A 6,936-nucleotide genomic window follows, 5' to 3' on the forward strand; every position below is an offset into this window, starting at 1 on the left:
AGACAGACAGACCAGGCAAGGTGTTGCAGCCACAGTACAAGCCTGGCAATGACATAACCTAACTTCCTCTTTTTTTTTTTTTTTAAGGTTTATTTATTTATTCATAGAGAGAGAGAAAACATGAGAGCACAAGCAGGGGAGCGGCTGTGAGAGGGGGAGAGAGAGAATCCCAAGCAGGCTCTGCACTCTTAGCACAGAGCCCGAGGCAAGGCTCTGTCTCATGACTATGAGATCATGACCTTAGCCTAAATCAAGAGTCAGACGCTTAACTGCCTGAGCCACCCAGGTGCCCCAACCTAACTTACTTTTTTAAAAGATCACTCTGTTCGCTGGTGTGACAATGGCTGGACAGAGAATTGGTTGGAGGAGGGCAGAGGAAAACTTCAAATCAAATCTAGGGTCCATTATCTTCCCCTGTGCGATTTCTACCATTATCTTTTCAACTCGGATAAAATGATGTACCCTTTGACTGTGCCTCGAAGACGGTATGAGGGTGAAAAGATGATTTGCATAAACTTCTGAGAGCTCTGGAAAATAAGTACCCAATAAAAATTACTATTATTATTGATAAAAGTAAAAATAGCAATGCAAGCTCATAACCAGTCTCTGGAGAATTTTCATATATGAATGGGAAAATTAAGTGTTACATTAAAGACTAACGCAACTTGTTTAGGTTTTAGAAAACCAACCTTTTCTAGGTTCCTTTTTTGTTCCTACTGTTATTGTTGCTCTTTTGAGTGTGTGTGGAAGCAAAAGAGCTGATGGAAATATTTGTGCCCCATGCTGGTTCACCCTGGAGTACAGATGAGGGGTCTTCTGACAAATGGCACTAATGAAAGAAACATTCCAGGTTTTTTTCCTTTGGGGGGAAGGGATAGATTACTTTGAAATTCAAAAAGAAACACAACTGATAGATAAATAGGGGTAAAACTGTCATTGGAAGATACTGGCTTATGTTCTAGATAAATACACACACACACACACACACACAATCTCCACACAGGGCCAGTGAGGAAGTGGATGCGTGTGTGTGGGTGTGTGATGTGTACACGCATGCATGCTTGGTAGACTTGCTCTGCCCACTGAATGTTTTTTCCAACCCAATGTACGGAAACTGACAGATGGATCAACAGTGGCTGAGAAGCAGTTACACATATCTGGCCAGCATGGTTTTGATTGTATGTTGTGTTCTCAGCCAGCCACACGCCAGAACGATTATTTTCAGAGGCTGGAAGAGAATTATCCAACATCAATGGGAAGAGAACGAGATCAGGGAATGAAATAGATACTGTGTACATGTGTGTGTGGTGGGGGGGGCAGGGGGGAGATAACGAACGATGGAGACAAGGTGGGAGGTGCTGTACCAGTTCTACTTAAGAAGTTCCCCAGTTCCTTCGGACCTCTTGTTCTTCTCCATGGAAAGACCATCTTTCCGTCTTTTGTAAAAATGCTTTCAAGAAGACATCAGTGTAGTTTAAGCTGTATCCAACTCCCTGAATTCACAGAAGAACTCACCAAAAGCAATGCATTCTGGTATTCGGTTTCAATGGTTATTGTATCCGAGTTCTCATAATAAAAATCTCACAGCTGAAATAAATATGTGATACACAGTGGTCTTAGGATTGCCTATCTTCAAATAACCTGTAAATATTTCTCATCTCAGTGCTTTTCTGAACCACACTGCAGGTATAACCTCAAATGCATTAGAAAATGGCTGACATACTTGAATGTCAGAAGAACAAATATTTAGGCTCAGCACCTGAAAAGATTACATACCTCAGTAAGGCCAAAGCGTCAAAAAAAAAAAAAAATTTTTGCAGGAAAAGCATGCAAATGTTTGCTTTTCTACTTCTCCATCAGCACCATTCTGGTACTTTGCTGTATGTGCTTTAAAATACAATGTGCTTGACAAAAGATGTCAACATCAGCCCAAACAAGCTAGTGCCGTCTAGACTCTACCATGATGAGGATGCTTTAAGCCCTTTTTTTCCTTTTTCCAGATTGAAGAAACTGACTACTCAAATAGCTTTCTCTCAGCCCCCCACCCCCCCATTAGAAGAAAGGGACATTGTGGGCCTATGTTATTAAACTAGATCTTTGCCATGTCTTAACATTTTATCCATTGGCCTATTGAGAAAGTTGGGAGATGGTTATAAGAGTTGGTTTTGAAAAATGGTAGAACGAAACACAGAGTTTCATGCAACAAGGTTGGCAGTCGCTACCCATGTAGCTTTCCGTACCTCAGAGACCCAGTTCCCAGCTGCCTGTGCCTCATTCTCTCTGGCCCTCATCCTTCCCAGGGCCTCTCCAATGCTGTAGCTCACTCCAACTGCCTGTAAGCATGCTTACACTAACTTTTAAGGGTGGCCTTTTCTTTTAGAATTTTAGTTTTTTTTTCGTAATTATACAATATAACATTTGCGCTGCAGAAAACCACGGCTTAGAACATAGTAAGGGCTTAATAAATATGCACTGAATGAGGCACCAGGGTGGGGTTGGTGGCGGGGGGCTCAGTCAGTTGGGCGTCCAACTTCGGCTCAGGTCATGCAGCTTGTGCGTTCAAACCCCACCTTGGGCTCTGTACCGACAGCTCAGAGCCTGAAGCCTGCTTTGGATTCTGTGTCTCCTTCTCTCTCTGCCCTGCCCCACCCCCCACCTCCCGCTCATGCTCTGTCTCTCTCTCCTTCATAAATAAACATTAAAAACATTTAAAAAATGAATATGCACTGAATGAATGAAAGAATTAAAAATAATTAGAAGATATAATACAGAGGAAGAAAAAATTAAGAACCAATCATAAACCCACCCTACAGAGATGAACTATACCACCACATCCTGATTATATGCTCCTAGAGATTAGCTGCAGTTCTAAAAAAAAAACTTTGATCATTTGTCTTTATTGTTTTGTCACATGCTTGCCTCTCCCCTCAAGATGAACATCCTGCCTTGACAATACATAGTATTTTGCTTTATACTTTAAATGGTTACATTATAATCCATTGTATAGGGTGTTACTATGAATTGTTTAACTAAGTTTCTATTGTTTGACATTTAGATTGCTTCTAATTTTTTGGCTTTTATAAACAATACTGTAATAAACATCCTTGATGTTGTTCTTCAATTTTTGCATGCAATTTTAATTATTTCCTTAGGATACATTCTCAGAAATGAAGTATCCAGGCTAAGAACCTGTGCATTTTAATTCCTATTGACAAATCATCCAGGAAAGCATCTCTGTGTCTGAGTCCCAAGACAGATCCATTTCCAAATGGAACTCTGAATTATAACCTTCTTCAGAGTCTATGTCCTGCAGGATCTGTCACTTACATAGCAGGTGATCAATATGTATTTATTAGACCAAGTAATTGGAGTATCCTTTTCCCATGTCCTTGATTCTAGCTCCCTCAAGAAATGAATTCCCTTGTAGAGATATAAAACAAATAAGTGAGAGTCAGAGAAGAACCCCATGTTATCTCTGAAAACTTAACTCCAGCTCAATGAATTAATCTAAGCCGGAGGTTAGCAAACTGTAGCCCACAGGTCACATCCATCCTGTTTTCGTGTGGCTCAGAAATAAGGATTGCTCCTCCATTTGTAAATGTTTGAAAAAAAGGAAGAATATTTTTGATGTGAAAATTATATGAAATTTAACTTGTGTCCATAGATAAAGTTTTATGGGACTACAGGTAGACTGATTATGACTTGTTGATGGTTGCATTAGTGCTAAAAGGGCAGGCCTAAGTAATTTCCCCAGCGGCCAGAGTCCCACAAAGCCTATAGTAATTATTATTTGGCCATTTACAGAAAAAGTTTACTAAACCCTGATCTTCCTGTTTGCTAGCCAATCTAAACGTAATGACCTGAGCCCTAGAAAAATGAAATCTGCAATGATGTCATCACTAAGTCAGCACTCTCCGAGAGCTGCAATTATTGACACTTCCGGCGTGTCCGGGTGAGATCTCCCCGTCTTTCTACTGTCTCAGCGTTGACCCCAGCATTTCAGAGGGGAGAGACCCAGCACCTTAAACCCTGGCTCCACAGAGTGCTCATACGAGGGTTTTCCATTGTGAGCAGTGACAATCTCCCAAGTTCACAGTTTCAGCCTCACTGATCCCAAGTCCTGAGGGCATGCTTTGGCTAGTACGGCTGACGGGATGAAGTACGGCTCCCTTATTAACTTGTCAAAGTGCGGTGCAGCTGCGTATTTGCTCACCCATTTGCTTCACTTAAATAAAGGTTGGTGGTTAGGCTTCTGTTGCATTGTGCTCTCCTGCTAATTATCAGTGTATTTGTTTTAGAGACAATTAGCCACCTGGTTCATTCTCCCATTGAAGTCAGGTCATCATGAGTTACATCTGCTTTCAGGCCTCCTCAAGTCCAAGACATAATAAAAAGATGATGGCTATGATTATAAAAAGCGTGCGGGGTTGGGCATCAATGGTACAGCATATTGAATTCCCAAGGAGGACTGAGTTGCATCATTGTACTCACAGAAGCTCCTCTCTGCCAGTCACGAAAGAAGAATGTGAATTGAGAAGTCTTGTGCGGACCCAGAAGTCCTTTGGCAAGTGGGGACAGCATTTGCAAAGGTAGACGCTAAGAACAGCAAATCAACGTGAGCCCCAATTCCTCCCCAGGCACTGTGCTGATACCACAAAAAAGTGACAAGTAAGCACGTCTTAGTGCTTGTAGAATCTGCATAAGACTGAACTTGTTCAGACCTGTGGGTGTTGCCTTCTTAAAAAATGTGCCCGATAATGTGACATAATATTATGCAGAATACACATTTGCTTTTATAATCCCATATGCTCTGGCAAAACTTAGCATTTTGGAGCTAAGACTTTATTATGCTAGGTCCTTGCTGAATCACACTGGCGATGGAGACACTGCAGCTTTCTGAATTTGGGGAGTGGGGAGTCTGTGGCACTGAGGCAGCTTGGTCGCATGCAATGTTCTGTTTGGAGGATGTCACTGGACTCTAGAGAGGGACAGACCCAGGAGACTTAGTGTCATTAATCAAGTCTGTGTCCTAGCACCAGAGGGCCTGGACCTGGATTCAATAGAGACAGTATGAAAGCAGTTCACATTGGCTGCTTAAATACTAGTCAAGCAGATACGTGAGGTTCTGCTTGGGGGAAAATTAAGCATTTGTAAAAGTTACAGGTAACAGATTGACAGGACCCACTGAAAACCTTTCACTCTGTGTGCCAAGGAAGAGTGTAACAGAATGCATGCTTCAATCCCCAAATTAGCAAATTGCTTATGGGCGAAAAGAAATTCCAATTTACATAAAAACTCACACCATCCACAAAACTCCAGATTATGGTGCTCTATACAAAGCCACGGTGGATTGTTGACAACATATTATCCAACGTAAATTAGTAAAGGTGATGTAGGCAGAAGGCCAACTTGGTGCCCTAACACTGGGTGTCCCCAAAGTGCATCATGACCGAGCCCCGGTTCCCTGGAATGTTATGCTGAAAATGAGATTCTGTGGCCTCGTAATTCGGGGAAACAGGGGGCTCAGCTCAACTATCTCAACTAACTTAAAAGTTTAGGTAGGACCTCAGGGAGTCCTTTTAGGTGTTAAAATGCTAATGAACTTTGTGAAATGTGCATTTCCCAAACTTACTAGACTGTAGAACCCTTTTTTCCTGAGCATCTGGCAAGAATAGTGTTTTGATACAGGCTTGTTGAAACACGTTGCCCCAAAGTTTTTGCTCTAACCCAGGCCTCATTAAAAACCCAAGACCTCTTGCATCCAAAATCTATAAAGAACTCACCAAACTCAACACCCTAAAAGCAAATAATCCAGGGAAGAAATGGGCAGAAGGCATGAATAGATACTTTTCCAAAGAGGACATCCAGATGGCCAACAGACACATGAAACGATGCTCAGCATCCCTCCTCATCAGGGAAATACAAATCAAAACCACTCTGAGATACCACCTCACACCGGTCAGAGTGGCTAAAATGAACAACTCAGGAAACAGTAGATGCTGGCGAGGACGTGGAAAAATGGGAACCCTTTTGTACTGTTGGTGGGAATGCAAACTGGTGCAGCCGCTCTGGAAAACAGTGTGGAGGTTACTCAAAAAATTAAAAAGAGAATAATCCTATGACCCAGCAATAGCACTGCTAGGAATCTATCCAAAGGAAACAGGAGTAACAGGAGTGCTGATTCACAGGGGCAAATGCACTTGAATGTTTATAACAGCGCTTTCAACAATAGCCAAATTATGGAAAGAGCCTAAATGTCCATCAACTGACGAATGGATAAAGAAGACGTGGTTTGTATATACAATGGAATACTACTTGGCAATGAGAAAGAATGAAATCTGGCCATTTGTAGTAACGTGGATGTATCTGGAGGGAATTATGCTAAGTGAAATAAGTCAGGCAGAGAAAGACAGATATTGTTATGTTTTCACTCATATGTGGATCTCGAGAACCTGAACAGAAGACCATGGGGGAGGGAAGGGGAAAAAAATAGTTACAAACAGGGAGGGAGGGAGGCAAACCATAAGAGACTCTTAAATACAGAAAACAAACTGAGGGTTGGTGGGGGAGAATGGGGGTGGAGGAGAGGGGAAAATGGGTGATGGGCATTGAGCAGGGCACTTGTTGGCATAAGTGCTGGGTGTTGTATATAAGCAATGAACCACGGGAATCTACCGCAAAAACCAAAAGCACACTTTACACACTGTATGTTAGCCAATTTGACAATAAATTGTATTTTAAAAAACCCTGAATGTTAAGTACATAGTTGGGGATGGAGGCCTTACAGAACTGAACGGGCAGGCTGACAGCGGCTCCAATTCACCTGAATATTCGTCCTTTTCTTCTTTGGATCTTATCAGGGCTTGGGCTTTTCTTACTACAGGTCTGATGTCTGAACGTGAAAGTCTCACTTCTAAGTTTTTAAAAATTGCTGCC

This window comes from Hyaena hyaena, unplaced genomic scaffold (assembly GCF_003009895.1).
Source record: "Hyaena hyaena isolate Hyena2069 unplaced genomic scaffold, ASM300989v1 scaffold_375, whole genome shotgun sequence".
NCBI lineage: Eukaryota > Metazoa > Chordata > Mammalia > Carnivora > Hyaenidae > Hyaena > Hyaena hyaena.